This window comes from Adiantum capillus-veneris, chromosome 7 (assembly GCF_014529385.1).
Source record: "Adiantum capillus-veneris isolate H3 chromosome 7, ASM1452938v2, whole genome shotgun sequence".
Classification (NCBI taxonomy): Eukaryota; Viridiplantae; Streptophyta; class Polypodiopsida; order Polypodiales; family Pteridaceae; genus Adiantum; species Adiantum capillus-veneris.
This window is the reverse complement of record NC_140937.1, coordinates 18599501-18621187: the sequence shown is the minus strand read 5'-3', so window position 1 is coordinate 18621187 and position 21687 is coordinate 18599501. Positions and strand designations below refer to the sequence as shown.

General features: G+C 40.6%; 4 pseudogenes; 1 reads left to right on the top strand and 3 right to left on the bottom strand.

Annotated features, from left to right (window-relative positions):
• Positions 1-573: 573 nt before the first annotated feature.
• Positions 574-2483, bottom strand: LOC147453516 (uncharacterized; annotated as a pseudogene).
• Positions 2484-4164: 1681 nt separating this feature from the next.
• On the top strand, positions 4165-5660 carry LOC147453515 (receptor-like kinase TMK4; annotated as a pseudogene).
• Positions 5661-13028: 7368 nt separating this feature from the next.
• On the bottom strand, positions 13029-13838 carry LOC147453514 (jasmonoyl--L-amino acid synthetase JAR4 pseudogene; annotated as a pseudogene).
• Positions 13839-18166: 4328 nt separating this feature from the next.
• LOC147453513 (UDP-glycosyltransferase 84A3-like) lies at positions 18167-18784 on the bottom strand (annotated as a pseudogene).
• Positions 18785-21687: the final 2903 nt, after the last annotated feature.

Here is a 21687-nt window from a genome sequence, read left to right as displayed (position 1 = left end):
AATGAGTTTCTGATCCGACTGTAGCCAGGGACAACGATAGTTGGAGGAAGATGCGGATGATTCAAAATAGCAAAGCTCTATGTGCAATACAAAAACTGACAAACACAAGCAAGGGAGTCTTTATGGAAAATATTGTGTGTGTGTGTGTGTGTGTGTGTGTGTGTGTGTGTGTGTGTGTGTGTGTGTGTGTGTGTGTGTGTGAGAGAGAGAGAGAGAGAGGGGGGGGGGGGGGGGGGGGGGGGGGGGGGGGGGGGGGGAGGAGAAAAGAAAAGACGACCGAATCACTAACGAGACGAGAGAGGGAAACGAGTGAACAAAGAGAGAGAGAGAGAGAGAGAGAGAGAGAGAGAGAGAGAGAGAGAGAGAGAGAGAGAGAGAGATGCAAGAAGGAAACCTTTAAAATCTTATAACGCAGTTGCAAGTGTTTTTACATAAGTCTTTTTTCTATAGGTTGTTTTGATGCATTCAAGACTCTACTTTATGCAAACCAGGAAAACTAGCTTGTGACTCTTCAAGAGCTTTACCAGTATTATTTATATACAATGGTAGACCCTTATTCTACTTCCAAGACCTTTACCCTGGGTAAAAAGCAGTTAGGTTTCGCACAAGATTAATTTTGAATGTGCCGGTGCATGTTGTCGATGCCAAGATCTCTCTTGCAACAACAGCTATTGGACTTTTAGAATACAAGCTTTGAAAAGTCTTGCCCAGAGCCATGACCTCATCGACAATGAGACCAACTAGTTGTGCAGAAATGACAGGGCCTTCGCTTGGCTTGAAGTTTGGGAATCTCGTAGCTTATAGTCGTCTTTCGGCAAGTGATACAAAATAAACCCTATGTGGTTTTATGAACCTTATTCAATTTGCAAATGGGACACAATGTCTCCAAGAGAACACCATTTATGTTAGAGAAATGCAAGACACCGAACACTTGCAGGTCAAAAGTGACCATTAAGAAACACAAAGGAAGTCAACAACACAGTTTCCACGCAACTAAGTTACCCAACATTACCTGCTTCCCATAATCGAGACTCTCAATTTGTGTCTTATAAGTCTATAAGAGATCAGATTGCAGGACGCTTGTTGTGTACAGGCACCAAGATTGTAAGATCCAAGACAGATAGCGTATTCTCATGACCTAAGAAAGCCCCGACATTCCTTGCAACAAAAGTTTTCACTTCTTCATTGTCAATATCCCTTTTGATAGACTTGTACTCTTCTTTGCAATCATTGACAAAAGTCAATTGAAACAAGCACATGTTAAATGCTGCGATTTTTTTTTTTGCCCTACAAAGTGCAAAGGATTTCAATATGCGAGACTTACAGTTGCTCGATCCTTGGGAGTAGAACCGTCAGCCACCAGTAGCTCTCCATGTGTGGAGTTGCCGTAGATCTCAAAATTCTCACTCTTAATAACAACAAAAGCAAGCGTACCCAAGTAATTTTTTGCACCACCTAGACCCGCACTGCCACCTCATCTAAGAAATTTCTTCTCTTTGTTTATGGGTAAAAGCTCAAGTGGATTGGAAATGAAGCAATGCAAGTGACAATCGAGGTAGCATTCAAGTAAAGAGAGAAAGGTGGTGTTCCACCATCTGCCTTGTCCTTTGTTTTGATTGTAGAACCCTCTATCCGCACAAAACTACCAACACTTAGAAAGGAAGCAAATTGACTTATTAGAGATGAACCAATGACGACAGTGAGACTGTGTTGGAGTTATGCGAATCCACAAGATCATCCTTGAAAAAAACTTCAAAATTTTGGGATTGAAAACCTTTGTATGTACCATAATTGTTTAGCACATAACCCTCCATTGCAAATCTAGGAGTGATGTCAGAGAGGTCTGTTATATGCAAAAAAGGTACATTATGTTCTTCAGTAGGAGGTTCTTGTTGCAAAAAAGGGTTGAATTTCACTTCATTGTCTTCAATATCAATTAAAACATCTAGAAAACAATATATAAGAACATGACAATCTATTCACATCAAAAGATAGAGGTAGATAGTTACTGTTTTTGGTTTTATATATACCGTGCCTCTCGATCTTAACAATAGCCATCTTTGCTTTTTGCGCTTTCGAGCATCCAGCTTGTGCACCTATTATAAAAGATGGGACATTTCAAAATACAAAAGATAAATCAATCTTGTATAGGCTTTCAAAAAGGTAGAATTTAATGTACTGCAAGCTTGCCCTTTGCCTTTTGAGAGAGATGGTTGGACAATGAAGTTCAGTTCACTGTACACACTACGCTTGCGAAAAGTTCTTGGAGTGCTTGCAGAGACTCACTCGCATCAATCCGTACACATTCACATTTGGAAGTTCCATTTTTTGGATGTACAGTACGTGCAAGGCTAACATTTTTTCTTGGCTCTACGAAACAAATATGTTCAAGTAAGAACACCAAAAGCACGAAGAACACCATAACACCCATACACCATATTGTAAATCTCCATGCTTTGTATGCCACCACGGCTGTAGGCCATATTTCAGCACGCTTATTTTCTTTTTCTACATGACAAACAAATATAAAGACTGAGAACACTTTGCAACTATGATTCTATCACCAATCATCCAAACTAAATTTACAAAGAAAAGGGGATCAGAAAATGGGGAGGAGGGGGGGAGGGATTCAATGGCATTTTGAAGCAATAAGAAACTATATTTCATCACCGATCCAACATAGAGGAGTGCCACATGAGATAGATAGTAATGGAGAGAGCAGGGAAAGTGAATGTCATTTTTTTTAGCAGTGATGACTGGCTATATTGCACCACTAACCCACCGTAAAGCATGAGACTATAAAGAAAACCAATGATGCACAATTTACATTATTTTAAGCTTAAACGGAGATAACAAGGACACGAGAGAGAGAGAGAGAGAGAGAGAGAGAGAGAGAGAGGTGGGGGGAGGGGGAGAAAGAGCGAGGAGAGCGGAAGACCAATGCAATATGTAAGGTTGCAATGCTAAGGGCACCGAGACAGAGGAGACAAGATTTCACTTCACACACACATAGACAGGGTGTGTGTGTGTGTGTGTGTGTGTGTGTGTGTGTGTGAGAGAGAGAGAGAGAGAGAGAGAGAGAGAGTAAAAGGGGGTGGGGGATCGACACAGGAAATACCTCAGGAGGCTCGTGACACACGGTGAACCAACATTTTGAATCACACAAACGTTTTTTAGATAGAGGAGAAGAAAAGAAGAGGGACAAGTGGAAAGAAAAAGGGGGAAGGGAGTGCTCGAGGTGAGCTGAGCATGTTCACACATAGCGTACATGACAAAAACCCACCCTCAAAGTCCCTTAAATGACAAACACTAAGCATTGCACATGTAAAAGATCATGCACAAATGAAGGGATACAGACCAAGCGAACACACAAAAAGCGTCCTCCAAAAGAAAACTGATGATTAGAAGGCCCTTAATCCACAATTGCTGCATATCTCAACTAGCTCACGTTTAGATCCCTTTTCCACCCACTCAATTGCAATGGCCACACAAGCAACATATGCAAGTGATAATGTGAGATAGAGTAAAACCTAACGATACAACCATCAGAAACAAACCTCTCCAAGCATGACAACAAATGAAACAAGTAGCCCCAAAAGTTGAGATGGACCACGTGCTCATGCACATGAGAATTCGTGCATGAAAGTAGTGGACACAAAATGTACTAGCCTGCAAAAGCAAGAAACTTATCACAGCAAACCGAAGTTAGGATGTCCACATGTCCCTATTAAAATCCAAAATAGAAAAGCACATTCATGCCATCTATAAATCTTTAAGCATGCTTCAAAAAAATATCAGAACACAATCATCAGCATGGAATCACATTGAGCCTTTCATAATAGACTATCTATACAAATAAATATATAAGCATTGTCTGCATCTTTCTGTGTAAAACATCATCATCTATTTGTACAAATAAACGCACCTCATCACCAGCAAAAGAACACATTCCTGCCATCTACAAATCTTTGAGAATGCTTTAAAAAAAAACTAGAACACAGCAAGCAGTATGATTCAGAACGCAGTCAACAACATGGAATCACACTAAGGCCTTCAGTAAACCTTTCACCTGGCAATGCACCTAACCACCAGCAAAAGAACAAGGGCATACACATTGCGAGCACAAGCTTGGCCGCAGGTTGTCCCACTGGATAAATAAGAGCCATGGGACGGCCGTTCATGCTGCACTCAAAGCGTAGCCTACAAAGAAATCCCGATCATCCACCCCTTCCTTCTTTAAGTGGTCTCTACAGCCTACAGTCTTGCTACTTGAGTGACAACAACTTTGACACCATTCCGCGGGATTTCTTCAACAGTCTACCAAGTGTCAAGTATTTGTGCATGCAAAAAAACTTGCTTCTCAATTCCTCATCTGCCGAAGGAGGTTGGTCTATTCCTACAGAGTTGCAAGCATTGACTTTCCTCACTAATATTTCCCTCACCAATACAATCTTGGTGGGTGAGATTTCTTCAATTATAGGTAGCATGAGTAGCTTCAATGTGTTGAGCCTTGCCTATAACAAGCTAGGAGGTGGAATTCCGAGTGCCTTAGGCCCATCGAGCTTGCAACGGTTGCAAGCAAATAATCAATTGGGATCAAGGCTCTCAGGCAATCTGAATGTTGGAAACATGATATCAAGTATTCTTCCTCCAAATTTGACAAAATCAATCTCATTGAGTGATCTCATATTGAACGACAAAAAGTTAGAGGGTCCCATCCCCCCACTACCCCTCATCATTTTTGATGTGGAGAACAATCAGCTTGACGATACGCTACCCCACATAGGGGCCATGTTCACATACCACAACTATCTGTTTTGCCAAGAGACGATAGGGGTGGCATCCCTAGGTTTTTACATTTCTTGATTTCATTGGTTCTATGAGTTACCCAAATAGGCTAGTAAGCTCTTGGAGTGGCAATAATCCATGTGCATCCTAGATCAACATTTTATGAAACTCTAAGGTCAGTGTGGTGGTTATTAACCTAGACAATTCTAACCGTTTTGATGTAATTAACCCAATCATTGCATAGATAACATCCCTCACCACTTTGAAGCTGAATGATAACCACCTCATTGGTGCGGTGCCGCCCGCTCTTGCTAGCCTTTCTTTATTGAAAACCCTGGACATGAGAAACAATAACCTCACTGGTCCATTACAAATATTCACTTGCAATGTTGCCATTAATATTGCAGGGAATCCATTTATCAACATGTCCATTTCTTCTTCATCTAATGGACCTGCTGCAAGTAGCAACAAAGGCAAAGAAAAAAAACATGGTTTCCCAATGCCATACCCATCACAGTTGCTGTTCTCATGACCCTTATTGCTCTAGCCTCTATGATGGTCTGCTACCATTGCAACCGAGGAAATGATGATGAAAAGAGGGCCACAAACTCCAAATGGAAATCGATAATTTTAGCACATAGTTTTACTTGGGAAGGGGACGCTTTGACTCTGTGTACAAGGGGCATCTTGATGTCGGCATGGTGAAGAGAATGGAGATAGGGGTGATGACTTGTCAGGGGCAAAGGGAGTTCTAGTCAGAGGTGAATGTGTTGTCTAAGCTATGTCACCGGCAAATCGTTGCAATACTTGACTATGAAGGTCCATGGAGACCAAGGGCCATGAACTTTCTAAAACAAGCGGTGGGTAGCTAGATAGAAGGCAAAACCCTAGCTCTTTCTAAAACAACTCATGCAATGTCGTTTGGAGAAAAAAGAGATTGTAGAAAGGCCCTTGATGGCGGGCCAAAAACCATGAGATGGCACCTAGAAAATACCCAAAAAAACCCTTATGGCCACTAGCTCATGCCACCCACCTCAATTTACGACTGTGAGGTGGAGGTCCTCAATGGAGTGCTAAGTGGGTGAAAGGTAGAAGCAAAATACACAGCATTTGTCTCTGTTGAACTTTAACTACACGTCAAGTATTCATTGGGCAAGCCCATTATAGCTATAGGTGCAAAATTCCTCCCCATTACCTACCTTAACGACAGTGCCAATAGGGGTGGATTCAGACAGCAACGACGAAAAGCGCTCCCTTTTTTCCACGCTAAAGGGAGTTTGTCCACAATAGGCAGACAAAGAAAATGTAGCATCGAATGAGCTACAGCATGAAGGTTTGACACGGGCCTTTTATGTCATTGATGTGGGTTCAAGCTATGATCTTTGCAATCTGCGCTGAAAAGTGTGCCCCAGTGCGCATGTGACATGTGGAACCACACCCCTTTGAGTTGCCTTTTTTCGGGTCATCTGAACCCACCCTAAGGACAAAATGCATGTTCTAGTAAAACTTGAAGAATTTTGACTATTCTCTTCAAAGAAAGCTCAAAATCCAGCCAAAAACTTTCAATTTTAGCTGGTGAAAAATACATTAAACCTAGTGGCTTGAACTACTCATGCTTGGTTGGCGTTGTTGTAGCAAAAAAAATTAATTGGTTTGCATGCTCCACTTGGCATAATTCCAATCATCCATCAAAAGGGGCTCCGACGATGGAGATGAATGCCATGCTTTTTCTCATTGCAAGTGCCGATTGTCGAGTGTGTCAAAAGATTTTTAAATCTCGGGCTAAATATTGCAAACAGAATAGCCTTACCTATCCTTTCAATGCGTGATGAGAATGGGAGAGTCAAATATATACAAAAGGAGCTTGGCTATGAAGCTAAGTTGAAAGAAGATAAACAAAAAAGAAGTGATAATGATAGACATGATAACAGAACTGAACACGACAAGTGACACGATGGCAGAGGTTGTTGTGAAGAGATGTTGATCAGCACGATAATGGATATTGCAGTAGACATGATCCACATGAGAGAAGGTATAAATGACGAAGAGGCTATGATAGAGAGGATGAATATAAGTGTTCCTAGCCACTAAAGAGAATGGGTTCACTTGAGAGGTGGGAAGCTAAGTAGCTAATAGCGTGAGGGGTCTTGGATGATGCAGGCTTTTCTCTTGAAGCATTGCTATACCATCGAAACCATAGCTTGGTACATAGCGTAGGACACAAACTAAAAGTGGAACAATAATGTTAGCAACTGACTGTGAATTAAGGCTTATGGACATCTTCATATCTGAAACAATGAACAAATCTTGTTCCATTTCCATTCCAATAATCTACACCATGTAGCACCAAAGGAAGAAGGTTGCAACACATAATTACTCTTTTATAGTTAGTCTGTAGCATGAATTACTCTTTTTGAAATTTAACTCGGATCTTGAGTCATTGGAGAATATAGATAAAGAAATGAAACAATACTTTTAATATTGTTAGAGATTTAAAGGATCTTTTACTTCACAACCAACAAAAACCAAGGCACTAAATAGTCACCCAATGGAACTTTGGTATAATGACTGTGGAACATGCACTCTAAAAGCTCACTCACAGCTTTGATTGAACTCGAGATCAATAACATCCATTTGAGTCCGAATGAGGCCCTAGCTAAGTGAAATTGAAAGCAATTGCATCCAACTAAGTGTTACTGAGTATTTTGGTCCAATTGAGTGGATTTGGGAACAACTAAGCACAAAAAAATCAATGTGGATGACAAGTAGATCTACTTAGATGAGTCTAACTAAGTATTGTTAGAAAAAAGAGTGCATTTTAATTCAGTTTTGTGTAGTTGAGGTCTTATAAAATGTAAATTAAGTCTTGGTTTTAGTGTGTTCAAATGCGGTTGGGCCTAGTTGAGTCTATTTAGGTCCATATCATGTCAACATTGAATCAATTGCACCCAAATTAATGCAATGGAGCTTGTTGGACCATACACTTGCAATTTTGTCAACCAGGGCAATATCTTCCTCCCATTTACATCAAGGCAGTGAAACTAAGTCCGATTTCCACATTTTGACTCATTTACATTTGGGTGTAAATTGACTTCTTGAGCAAAATAGAGTGGGGTGCAATGAAATCTAGTAAAGTGCAACTAGATTCCATTGAATTGAGCATTGAATGAAACTTAGTGCATTACAGTTCATTTGCATGCAATTGATTGAAGTGATTACATGGGTTCAATGTCTAATTGCAATAGTGTGTAGGTAAGGTTGCATCCAGTATCATTGAGGGTGAATGATGTTTTATCAAGTGTAATCAAGGTCTAGCAAAGTACATCTTGTATATGATAAAGTGTATTGTTTTGAGTATCGGTCATTTGAGAGAATTGGATCCACTTGATTACCATTGGCTCAATTTAAGTCTATTTGGTCATTAATAAAGTACATCAAAAGCTAACTTATAACCACACAAAATATTTCTTTTAACTCTATTTGTTTCCAAGACAAACAAATCGTCTCACTTTGTAAGAAGTCAGTTTTGGCACTGCTCAAACAACATTATTCTTGAGACATTGTCACCCATTGTCCTTGACGTTAAGACCCTAAATACAAGGGTCTTAAATACAATTGAGTCCAATTTGGTGCAGTAAAGTCTATTTGGATTCTTCTAAAGGGAGTTGTATATATCACTCATTAGATTCACTTAACACACAATATAAAGGTAAATTTTATGTAATGACCACTCTAGAATTATCCAATTTGGTACATCAAGAAGAAAGTTGAGTCCAATGGTTTGCAATTATCTACATTTTCACCTGAATAAGTACAATGGTTTGAAACTGGATCCAACTTGAGTTGATTCTATTGCAAATGGGCCAACTTGAGTGTGATTGTGTGACATTATGCCCAATTGGGTACATCTTTAGGAAATTTGTATCCTTATGTGGTCAGTATGATGCAATTCAATGCAATCAGACGTAATTGATATGATTCAGTGCTATTAAGGCTATTGAAGCCTATAGGCATATGTATGATGTAGATGTATGAGTATCGTGATTCATGACTCGTGATTTGATGTAGATAATGATGACCATATCCAAACAACTGTAATCAAGTGCCATTCAATCCAAACTTGTCTTTTCAATATAAATTGATTTTAGAATTAAATCAATATTGATGTGAATATAGTCAATGTGTACCACTTGGAGACTTAATTGGACCACTCTCATATGTAATTTGGGGACTAATTATCACAATGACTCACAAATGTGTGCAAATGGGATTTATTTGCAGTAAATTGAATTCAATGAAAAATGAAATCAGCAATTCAAAAAGAAGGCACCAAGTACACTTCAAAAAGGCCCTCAATTGGATCAAAGTGCAACAACTTAGAAACAACAAAGTCTCATTATCATCAAATGGGCTCAAACAGCGGCAATGAAGGAAAAATTGATTGAAATAGTGCTTGGATGGAAGTTGGATCACGTTATTTCATCCTATTAATGTGCACCATTTGCACTCATTTGATCAGTTCGAGAACAACTCGGCCAATAATTTGAGGAAAAATATTGGGGGAAATAAGGTGAAACAAAGTCCGAGAGAGGTGCGCAAAAAAGCTAATATGGTAAAAAAAATTAAGTTGCCTAAAACTTATAGATTGCATGCATCAATGGCACAAATTATAACATTGAAGTTGATTGCTATGAGTCATGCCTTGATGCAAGTGAGATTCATTTTTGGTGTATTGAACTTGATGCAAAATGAAATGCTATCAAGGTCAATTTGCACTTAATTGTGCTCAATGCACAAAATGGATACAATTAAGCATACTTACATCCATTTTGCACTTGATTGCATTTAATTGGATCTGACAAAAGTTTCGCTTTTACACCATCTAAATTGTTTTTGCGTGGAGTGTAAGTGGGTGTGGAATTACACCCAATATAGTCAACATTGAGAAGATTTGGGACCGTGTGATGTGCATTTGTATATTGTTTAACTTTGTTACACTAAAACAAAATCAATGTAATCGATTTGTATCAATCATATGTATATTGGGTCATTCAAAACTTCAAATAGAATCCAATTGGAGGAAAAAATATGATATGATAGAATTCTCTAAATTGGATGAACTTAAGTAGAAGCAAGCCATTTTCATAGCAATTGGAGGAAAAAATATGATATGATAGAATTCTCTAAATTGGATGAACTTAAGTAGAAGCAAGCCATTTTCATAGCAATTTCTTTTTTCTTGAGCCTAGTGACCGGAAAAAACAAGATCGTTACTTCCACCTAGCAACTACACTAATAAGCTACCATATGGTAACTCCGTAGGGAGGATGAACTTGCTACTTCCACCTACCAACTATGCTTAGCTACCATATGGTAACTCGGTAGGCAGGATGAACTTTCTGATTTCATTTAGCAATCACTAAACTACTATATTATAGTTTCTTCTAATTCGTGTCTTTGCTAGTTCCAAGAGGCAATTAAGGCTTAAGGTGCTAGTTTTATTTAGCGAAATTATCAAGAGTGATGGGGCTTGCTATGTGGAAAGTCATCCATAGCTCCTTGTATTGTGGTAGAGTAGCTTCTGCCGTTCTCAAAAGACTACATATAAAGTCCCTCAATGAGATCCATTGACAAAATTACTCTAGAGGGGTAAAAAGATAGGAGACAATTAGGCAAGCAAGTGTCCTGTCCAATGTGCACCAATGTGGTACACAAAGGCAAAGATTGAGTTCCAATGGTGAGACCACTAAAGTGTTCCCAAAGAACATATTTCTACACAGAGGAAAAAAAAGGGCTATTGAATTACAAGTTCATCTCATAACTTTGCATTTTTTTCTAAAAATGTAAATTTTTATTGCACCGGTTAAGACGAGCCACCTTTTGCTTATTTGAGTTGGTTAACATTCAATTTAGGCCCAATCGCTACAGGGAGGCATAGAAAGAGATGGTCCTCGCAGACTTCTTAAGCTTATCAAAGCATTATCAAACCTTCAAAAAATCCATGTGTATGAAAAGTTGCCCTCTTAAGCTAGTGGATGATGCGAAACTACAAAAATATGAGAGATGTGGAGAGCAATAGAGGCTACCCACCCTACAGAATCTCCTTCCAATGCAAAAGCATGGGCAAGGCAGAAAGGGAGATGCCAAGGTGGGCAAGAGGAACCCTTCAAGAAAACGAGGGCATGATAGGCCCAACGCTAAGACCACCATCGCACAGTGGAATGACCATGAATGCAAACAGAACGACCAGGTTGCCACTTCCCGAGAAGGCCCGCAAACCTGAGAAGGTTTTGAGTGACAATAGCAGTCCCATGAGCACCAAAAAGCTTGCGGACTTCATAGCTAGATTGGTCTCCCAGGACGGAGAGCCGAGCTAGCACAAAGTTTCATAGGCACTTGCTGGAGGAATCTGGAGACAACTGCTAAAGAAGGGATAGCACCTGGGTCAAAGGAAGCGACAAGCTAGATCATGGAGAGGGACCAATATTGCACCATATTAAGATTAGACTAGGATTAGTGTAGGCATTAAGATCTCGAGTAAGCTCTACACATTAGGGATTGACACCATCCGGTGAGAGATTTATGTCCTATGTCACCTTAATCTCAAGCCTAGATTGAGGAAAAGGCTTGCAACAGTACCTTGGAGAGAGGGGGCCTAGGGACTAAGGCCTAAGTTGAGCTCCAAATTAGGGATTGAGAGTGTTGGCAAGGCATTGTAGGCTAGGAGTGTTGATATATGCTCCCCGAACATCAGTGTGTCAACCTAGAGTAGCTTTAGGTTACCCCCCACTAGCTTGAGTGTCAACAATGTTCTCCTAGATTGACAACTTGAGTATGTCGATCTTAGGGGTGTCATGCATTGCACTACCACTAGGATTGCACACAGTTTGCACGTGAACATAAGGTCATCATTTTTATCTTCTTTTCTTGGACTTCCACGCACTTGGTCTCTACTGACACTTGCAAAATTCATCGACATTGAATTCCTCCTTATGTTGAGAAGCCTCAAACATCCACACATACTGGTTTCTAGCTTGGAGTGTGGAATCCATTGAATTTCTAAGGTCATCAACAATATCTACACAAGAAACCTACATGATGCTTGAGTGTGTAACGTATTCAGTCTATTGCTACTACTAATCATTGACTTCGAATTATAATCTCAAGTTTGGAAACGAAAACAAGTCTAGAAACAACATGCCATACGCATGTAATTTATTTGATTTTGTGTGTGTGTGTGTGTATGAGAGAGAAACGAAATGTTATATTAACGTCTTTTGTGTGTGTGTGTGTGTGTGTGTGTGTGTGTGCGCGTGTGCGCAAGAGCGTGTAGATTATGTTAAAAAAGGAGCGAGAAAGAATGCCAAATTTTATAACGTGACGCATTCAAGCCCCCAAATTTAACAACCAACGTAGCTGGGAATCGAATGCACAGCCTACAAAGAAATTGATAATGGGTCCTTGGATATAATGGTTTCTTGGAGGATGAAAAGGCTACTTAAAGCAACATATTTGCACGTTTTGGTGGTGCATTCCACTTTAAAATATTGCAGAGCTAAAGTAGTTGGCAATAGTGTTTTGTTGGAGGATGGAGAGGATGGTGGGGAAGCGTTTAGAGTCTTGTATTGGGTGATAGAAGCCCCAACTTTATCCACCATAAAGGACTGCATTAATCTTCTAAAGGTCCCTTGCTTGACAATGCAGAGTTCAAGTGGCCTTATGGTGCCCATTTTGCGTGAAAGTACATATCCAGGCTCCAAGAAGTTGTCATCCAGCAATGTTGCACATTGAGCAAGCAATCTTTGGTTTCCCAAGGAGTTGATTTCATCACCTTGCACCTCCCAAAAAATCACGTAGTGTTCGTGCGCATTATCGGTATTAGCATAGCTGCTATACTCCACAAGTTTCATCGTTGACTAACCGTGATGAAGAAAATTGGTAGCTTTCTGCACAACCATTTTCAAGTCTCTCTCTGTCACTTCGTTAATTTTTATGCTTAGAATCACATTCTTTCGGTATACATATGCAAATTGTGGGTTGTCGTAGAAAAACCCAGTGACACGAAGCATGTCCTAGAGGACGTATCGATAGAGGCCTGAAAGCAAAAGCATTTTATTGGACTACAACTATTATATGAGAAAGATAAAGCTTTGAGATGTCAACTTATCTACACAAAATCTGCATGATCTTTTTTCTTGGGGTGTAATCAAACAGGAAAGCATGCGGTTTTTTCCCTTTGGTCACTCACCTCCTGTTGTGGTCATCACAATTTGGTAGTCTTGTCCTAGCTTCACCTCATCAATATTGACTGGTGTGGTCTCTAGATGGGACATGTAGAAGTGGCCCACTTGATCAGATGAAGAGGAAGAAGAAGGTGCATCTTTAGCATTTTCGATGACATTTGAAAGTGGCAAGAACTCAAAGTATCCCAGACTAGGGATGGCTGTGAAGGAGACTTGATTGGGAGGTGAGCGAGGATTAATGTTAGTGGCTATCCAACCTTCACTAGCACCATAATCTGCACTAACTAGTGGCACATCTTTGCCTGCATACCAGTTCACAAGAAGTTTTAGAACTTTTCTCGATTATGTTTCACACATGGTAATGTCAAGTTTAGGCGGGTATTCTATGAATTCCATGTGGGACAAAGACAGACAACATGGCACATCTTCACCTGCATATTCTTGCAATGTCTCTACATAAGTCTCCATACTTCCAGTCATTATGGAGAGCACAGACTTGCATCTAGGCCACAATTTCTTGATAATGCCATTCCAAGCACATTGCTGGCTTGTTGCTTCACATATGGCCACTACTTGGTCGGCGTGATGGCCATTCCCGCACATTAAAACTTTTTCCTTCATGATGGCTCAAAGAGAAGGGTCAATCACTTTGCTTTGATTTAGGTGGCCAAATTTGATGTCATGGCAAAGGTTCTTCCAGTCAACCTTAAGCATTCTAAGGGCCTCCACTAGTGTAAAGGCAAAAAGGGCAGTCAATACCTCCACATTATCTCTATGCACAAGGGCACACAAAAGGTGGCAATGCATGCCTACACCAACATTGTAAAGAGTTGACATTAGCACAAAAGCTTCAAGTACCATGAAAGACATGACTGCGTGCTAAAATTATATAAATTGTAATGACCAAGTCGTGCTCTTGAGCGATGAGTGTTGCCTTGAATCTATAACAAGAAATGGTAGAAACTCATATCTATGTCAGTAGACTCAGTAAAAAATTATCGGGTGTCATGTGGATATAACACAAGAAGATTTAGAAATTTTCTCATGTAGGACAAGGGAGCCTTTTTCAGTGTTTTTCATATAATGCATAACATCATGAGCTTCTTCTCAGGAGGCACCGCATACCTAGCTAGGTATGATTGGGTGCAGGAGACCGCCGGCCCCCTGCCCCCATTCGTACCTAGCTAGGTATGCCATGCCTTCCTCACAGAAGCTCACGATGTTACGTCATAATGTGGGAATTATTGTGAGAGTCTGTCCAAACCTTCTTGTGTATAATAATAAGAGAGTAATTGTTACTTAGGTTCAAAGTTGAGTATTAGCTTAAACATTAATTACGTGCCTTGCTCAAAGCTACTTGCAAAGACCGCCTCATTTGGGCAGCATGAAATTAAGCCACGTATCTGTTGTCGCATTTTGAAGGCATCATCATAAATAAGGTGTGTGGTGGCAATTGCCAATTGAAGGCCGCCTTTGGTGGTGCTCAATTTGCTAGTGAAAAGAAACTCCACCACTTTTTCACATGAGCTAAGAGCCGGGTTGCACCATGGATTAGTGGGGCCAAGAATGATAACGCATTGCACAAGGTCGCACCCATAGAAGTAGATGAAAAGAGTTGATGTTTTTATTTTTAAATAGATCATGAGAAGTATTTGATTGGAGAAGGCAAGCCTCTTTTTGAGGAGAGCCATTCACTACCTAAAAGATAGCTTATTCCCCTCCTTTTTCAAAGTGTTCGTAGGGTTACTTGAGGTCTTCTATATTTGTGGAGGAAAACATGGACATACATCTATTTAGTAAACACTCACCCTACTAACCCATGGTGCGACCCAACTCTAAGTGGGTAGCCAAGTGTTCGATCAATAACTAGAATTTGAAGTGCCAACAAATAGAAGGCATATTAATCTTGCTCCTAAACAAATTTTAATCTATGAGAAAATGGATGATTACCGATTTAGATATGTACTCGCAATGTGTGCCACCTCCGAGGTGTTAGTTTTGAGACCGTCAAAGTAAGGAATGTACTTTTCAAGACCTTCGCTAGTTCCGGAGCTGCATTCCACACTTGCATCTCAGCTTTACTTGTGTGTGTGCATGCATGCACGCACACACGTGTGTGTGTCTGTGTGTGTGTGGAGCGGGGCCGGGGCCCGGGAGAGGAACTTAGTGAACTTCATGGTAAGGAAAGACATAATAAGCACATCGACGTGAAACACAACAGTGAGAAAAATCATTTTGTCACTCAAATGTTCCTTTTTCTATTCATCATAAACAAAGGTCATTAATGGTATTCCTAATGGCTTTAAAAAAATTAAAATGTACCCACTGGCTCTCTTTAAATTAAAATGTACTAGTGAGTATTCCCCTTTCGTTTGCGAGTAAGTAATAGCCTAAGGAGTGCAAAGCAAGTTGTGGCGACCACGAGGCCGAAGCAGACAATGATCACGGTTGTGATGTTTGCAATCGCTGATTAGACACATGAATTGGGAGGGTCATTGTTGGTTGTGGCGAGTATGAGGCTGCACCTTTCTACTGCTTTCTCATCATCACCTCCATGGCGTCTCTCTCCCTCCGCATGCATGGCCCTACCTTGCGTTCTACAAGCACGTCACACTGGCAGAATAAAGCATCAATTTTCTCTTCGACTTAGTGCTACTCATAGCTTTCTCAGAGAGAGAGAGAGAGAGAGAGAGAGAGAGAGAGAATGCAAGACAAAGGGAGCATCTTTGCCTCCATCACTACTTACATGGCAGTTCTGCTACACCCCCTTTGCTTGCTCAACCAACAACCTCTCTCATCTGCTGATGTTGCCCGTAGATGAAGAGCAGGATTTTGCTCCACGTCTCGCGTGCCATCATCAAAGCATTTTCAGAATGCTCGCGTGCGCGCGCGCGCGCACACACACACACACACAGAGAGAGAGAGAGAGAGAGAGAGAGAGAGAGAGAGAGAGAGAGAGAGAGAGAGAGAGAGAGAGAGAATAAACCCCCCAAAGTGCAATGAGAAAGATGGAGGGAACTTAAAGAGATAAGAAAATGTGCTAGATACCCACTGTCAGGTAGCGCTAGGTAGCGCTGGAGTGGTTGGAGTATAGACAAACACTTGCAAATGACAAACACGGCACGAGCACAAATATGGTGATGATTGGTAACAAAATCATGTAGAGAATTCTTATGAACTGGCACAATGAGAATAGGCACAAATTGTATTTGTATTATGATTTCTGAGCGTAAGCCACTTTTACAAATAATTGCTTTGTTTTTACATCAAAATGGAGCAAGAGAGAGAAAACTTAGCTCAAAGCCGCTGTGTGGAAAGTCAAAACTTGATGCCAAGGGTGAGAGGGATTCTCACGCCCTCAAAGGTTGAATTTTACAAACCTTCAGTATTTTTGATCAATTACAAATTTTTGATCTCTTAAAATGCAAGCTAGACCACTTAAGCCTAGCATTTTTTTTTTAAAATAAACCAAAGTGCTCTATAAAGACGTCTAATCAACCAAACCAATAGTTTACAGGGCATATAATATGTGTAGATTTGATAAAATACAGAATATCTAACTATTCACAACTTACAAAACATTGACTGAATGAAATCTGCTTGTCTTGTGATTCCAAGAGTCATATCAAAGGCATTTGTACATGCACATAAATGCTATTTTCTTTACTTGATCCTATAAAAGTTATATAACAGATCATATCCATATCCGTGCTCTTTGTATGCACACGATAGAGGTGTAGTTGGGTATGTATATAAGTAGGTACACGCACACACAGGCACGACTCCATGAAGGAGCAAGGGCTCTTTGTATGCACACGATAGAGGTGTAGTTGGGTATGTATATAAGTAGGTACATGCACACACAGGTGCGACTCCATGAAGGAGCAAGGGCCCCAACAATCATTTCTTTCTGCACATAAAACACAGATTAGTACGTTTAGTAAACCAAGACCTGTTGTCTCCATCTTCCAACTAGAGCTCCAAGAAAACCATTTCACCAACCCACCTTTTCCGTCACAATCAAGGAAGCAAAACTTAGCTACAAACCTCCACACAATGAATTTACTAACAAACATGCACTTACACAAGCTATCCATGTCTTATCTCTTGAATGTGCACACAAGCACGAGGATTTGACCACACGAACAATCTAGCTTGCTTGTAACATTACGAAGTAAAAACCCTCCAGAAGCACTAGATAATAACCATTTTTTTGGTGACGACAACTCGAACATCCTCCTTTCTTTCTAGCAAATGTAAATTTGAGGCATTTTCCAGCACTTTTCACCGGCATGTTCGGTGAAAAAAATAGCATTTTTCACCTGCGTGTTCAAGGAGAAAAATTTGAAGCTCATAGCTTTCCGACCAAAATATTCCTAAGAAACACGAGTTTCAATTTTTATCAACAATGCTAGCCACTAATAGCTTTATGTAGCGATGCTCTCAGCTACAAGATCGGGAGAATGACTTCAAGAATTCTACGCGTGCTACGATGGTGTACAAACTCTTGTAGTCTTTGTTTAAGAAGTGAAGCTCTTGATCTCAACAACTGCCCATTTTCCACATACATCAACAATGTGGTCGCCCGTGCAAATTGGCAAAAGCTTCTTCTACATCCCCTCTTCTTACCAGACCCAACTCCACCCCAACTTTCCACACATTGACCAGGCAGTGTCAAGATCGTTTGAAAGGAAAGCAAGAAAGAAAATTATATACAACCTGGAAGGAGCGCAGTAAAAGGGCAAAACCAACTTACATAAGACCACAATTTTGACACTCTTCGTATTTTCTGCCTCACTATGAACTGGAAACCTAGTGCATTAATCCATACAACAACACTGTGTATCCTTCAATGTCATATGATGACCAAATGGAGCTAAAAGGAATCCTAAACATGAAAGTGAAGGCCTTTCAACTGCATGGGCAGTCATGATGGAGCCGATGACAAGAAACTTAAGTCTGAATCAACCAGCATGGTTCACATAAATTCATTCTCAGCCTCCTCCAAATGACAAGGAATTTGCAGTCCATCTGATGCTAGTGACTTGTGGTCAAAGTTGTGGCTGACATGCACAAGAGTTATAAGCCCCATTGCTATATTATCATCTTTGAGTAAGAGCTAGAAACATAGTCTCCTAAACATCCACATTTCTCAGTGAAGAGGGGCATATCAGAAGAAGACTACATGTAAAGAGGTTAAACCCTTCCTTAAGGAGGTGGTCAGTGTGTCATAAGATTGTAAAGATGGAAACTAAGTGAGGACACAAGATGACTCAAGGCATATGTAGAGCCTGAGCCACATCCTGGGTCCACGGGAGAAAAGGCATTAGCGATTAGAAAAAAGGGAGAAGGGGAGGTTGACTGAAGCATACAACACAAAAGCTTCTCCAATGCGGGCGCACAGCTCTTACCAACTCTGTGAATAAAGCGATGTGGTCGAATTCAGATGGCATGCCATCAAGAAGACCTTCAAACTCCTCTTCCTCTTCTTCTCCTCTTCCTCTTCCATTGTTGGGTAGTTGTCTTGTTGCTAATGCATCCTCTGTGACTACAATCGTTTCCTGGCCCTATTGCTACTGATTCTCCCCCTCACCCTCTACGACTCCTCGTGTCCCTCTTGACAGTTGTCTAAGGCGATTGCAGAAGAATTGTGTGGTGACAAATGTGACGCGGACGCCCTGTTGAAGTAAGAGGGTGGAAAGATGTAGCAAAGGATTGATGTGGACCAAGGCTGGATATGCACACAACTGCATGCAGCCTTGTCCAATGTGTGCCCCCACATCAAAAACACCAGGCCATCATTAGATTTACACACTCTTCATTTAAATGAGTGCCCATTATCTTATTTCAACCAATCAACATTTTTTGCCTATCAAAAAATGCTTGAAATTACAAATAAACCTTTTTTTCTATTTTCGTCAGCAAAAAGAGAAGGCATCTCTATAGCCTTTGCCCTTTGGGCATGCCAAATACTGAAGCTTAGACCTTTGAACTTTAGAAACAACCAAAAATTAGCACGAGTTAATTTCAAGCCCACTTTGCTGCAAAAAAGTGCCCGGCATGCCGGTGGGGTAATCGGTTTGTTCGCGTCATGTTCGGCCACGTTGTCGACTTTCAATTTCCTCGACGCTTCAGGAGCTGCAAAGTAACCCAAGCTTTCTCGCCCAAGGGTTAGTGTGCATGACGATCAAATGGATACAAAGGTATATGTCACACAGAAAATGCTATACATTTACAAACAAAATGCGTGCAACGATATGCAAATTCATAAATAGATGGTAGCAAAAAAAAAAAGCAACAATGGCGTCATGCGGGAAAAACTAGCCTGCTAGTGTGAACTCAGAATCTTCGATTAAATTGGTGCTACAAAATTTTCTTCTCCATTGGGCTACAGAATCATAAGCAAATGGCAAGGGTCAATAGTGAGGAAGGTGATATTAGAAAGGTGAATAAGTCTACGAGTCATAGATAAGATGAGGGATCAAAGGTGGTAGGGTGGGCGGTTTGCAAATGCCTAAGGTGACTAGTTAACCCTTCTAATCCCAAGCATTTATAATTCTGAAACATATCTAGAGGGTCGTCATGGATGAACGAGGCCGAAACCAAGGAACTATCAAAATTTTGGCTGAAAGATTGAGATAGGGCCATCAAAGCAAGGGAATCAGCAACACGGTTCTCTTTTCAAGGCAAAAAGGTAAGGGTGGAAGAGGTAAAATGGGTGAAGAGGTCACGGGCTAATAGGCTATAGTAGTGCATCAAAGGGTGAAGGGTGCGGGCATGGTGGTGAAATTGGTGTACCATGAGCTGTGAATCTCCATAGATATGAACATATACCGCTCTTAAAAGAAGTAGTTCTCCCAAACCAATCAAAAGTGCTTGATACTCTACAATATTATTACTCAAATGATCTCCCAAAAGAACTCCCAAAAAAATAGCATCCCCCTCGCGTGGATATATGACAATACCACAACGTCCAACCTTCTCTTTGCCACGACAAGCTCCATCAAAGTTCAGAGACCAAAGAGAAGACTCACTACCATCATCTGCAACAAGGAACAAGATCACATCCAATAAGGTTTAATTTTTAAAAAATTGGTTTTTGTGGAAAACCATGTTTCATCCATTTCTACAAGTTGGGCTTTGTTCCTAGAGAAGACCTTCACAATAAGATAAGGACCGTACCACACATGGCTCAACTTCTTGGGGAATAGGTCATGACATGCATCACATAAGAGAATTAATTGCCCATCCTCATAGGTTTTAGCGTTCTTTGCTCTTTGTTTTGTTAACGATTCTTTGCTCCCTCTTGGTGTAAATAGGCCCTCAACCTCCACTCATCTAGGTGCTCTAATGTCCCAACCTCTCTTCTAAACTCTCTTCCAAAGGCAAGGAATGTGCATGCATAAACCGCAAAGTGTCAAGCTTGTGCTCAATTGGTAGCACACATTCTTGACAATAGACCAAAGACAAAGGAGTGAAACTTGTGGCCTCCTTAAAAATAGTGTTATATGCCCACACATGCACTGGTAGTTTCTCATTCGAATCCCCTTGTTCATATCCACTGTTTTCCTCAAAATAGTGACTAGAGTCTTATTATTGCTCTCAACTTGCCCATTGGTAGAAGGATTGTAAGGGGTGGTTTTATCATGTATAATGTTAAAACAAGAGGTGAGATTCTCAAGAACATCATTAAGAAAGTGTGTCCCTCTATCAGATACAAGTTCTGCTGGTGTCCCAAAATGACAAATAACATGCTCAATCAAGAATGAAGCAGTAGTGCGTGCATCATCACTCCTCACCGCTCTAGCCTCGGACCACTTTGTCAAGTAATCAGTTGCAACAATGATGTAGGATTTCCTATGCTTAGATGTAGGAGTGATGGGCCCAACATAGTCAACGCCCCACTTCTCAAATGATAATGTGTCCATAATAGGGTTGTTAGGTCGTGAATGATTCTCAAGGCGGGTGGCTCTATGGCAAACATCACACCTCTTACACCACTCAAATGTGTCCTTGAACACACTAGGCCACTAATATCCTGCTCTCAAGATCTTCAATGCAGTCAACTTCCCTGCGAATATGAGGCCCACCACATGCACTATCATGACACTCTTTTAGAATATGAGGGATTGGTTCCTGTGCAACACATCAGTGATAAATTCCCTCAAAACCCATTTGACATAAAGACGCATCAATGATAGAGAAATTTTGTGCATGGGTAACTAATTTTTTCTTTTCAACTTTACTCATGTATCGGGGAAATTTTAGGTAGCCAAATAATAAGCAATTTGGTCATATTAATCTCAAGAAGGCTCAATGCAAAACAAATAAGGCTCAGGTATGACAGGCTCATCAGCACAAGGAGACACATCAGCCAAGCAATCCACAAGATTTTGCAATGCAGGAGATTTGGATTTAAGTACATAATCAAAGGTTTGCAACTCAACAAGCCATCACATGATACGTTCAGGGGGCTCCAACGTATTCATCATAAGTCATAATGAGTCCTTTGTCATGTATATAATGAAGTGCTGCAGATATAAATATGTGCCAAACTTCCTAGCACTCTCAGCAATAGCTAAACAAGCCCATTCTACCCAAGTGTAGCGTTTCTCTGCATCTTTAAGCTTGCGACTATAATATGCAACGGGATACA